We start from the raw sequence: 894 nt of genomic DNA, 5'->3' as shown, positions 1-894 counted from the left end.
CCGTACAATTAGATTACAAAATTAGGTATAATTAATCAAATATGGCCCACCCAGCTATGACTTTGAACCGCTTGGATGCCACTATTATGATGTGACGGGGCCCGTTGCACATACGTTAGAAAATTTCACAAGGCGATTGGATATTTACCCGACCCACCAATCCATGAAAATGACAATAGTGGTATAACCAACAGAGGACTAGAGGGTTCAAAGAGGGCTACAAGAAAAGGGTGATGTCAGACGATGCAATGGGACGGAAGTAAAGGCCAAAAAGGGTGAGGATAATTTAGGAATTTAAAACTAATAAGGAAGATTGAGAGAGGGCTAAAAACTTTCTGGGAGGAATTAATAAAAACAATCTTTGACTAATTAAATAAATATAAGCTAAGAATAGAAAAGTGTTAGAAAGTTTCTCAATTTATCTCTGTGGGCCCTAACTATCAGGAAAAAAATTCCTTATTTTCTCCCCACCCTTTGCCGCCCCGACGCGACCCGACGCGACCCGACCCCTTCCTAATACCATTCTTATGGTGTGAGCGCAACGTGGTCTCTCTCTCTCTCTCTAAGTTCCTAGAAGGAGAGACAAAGAAAATGTAAAAACAAAGGGCGGAGGATGCTACCTTCCAAGTTCGCTGGTCGTAACTGGTTTCTCTCGGGCTATATAAAGGCCCCAAACTAAATCTAAACTATCAAACCTTTCGTTGCATACTTGCTTCACTTTAAAATCTTTTCTTTCTGTTTCTATTCTCATCTCTAGCTCTCTCTCTCTCTCTCTCTCTCTCTCTCTCTCTCTCTCTCTCATATTATATCCATCTCTGCTCTTGTTTCCTCTATGTTCTGCAGTCTAGACCACAGCTACGCCGAAAGCTTACGGTTTTTTTGTTTTTTTTTTTT

This window comes from Macadamia integrifolia, chromosome 5 (assembly GCF_013358625.1).
Source record: "Macadamia integrifolia cultivar HAES 741 chromosome 5, SCU_Mint_v3, whole genome shotgun sequence".
NCBI classification, from domain to species: Eukaryota; Viridiplantae; Streptophyta; class Magnoliopsida; order Proteales; family Proteaceae; genus Macadamia; species Macadamia integrifolia.
Note: the sequence above shows the minus strand (reverse complement) of the source record.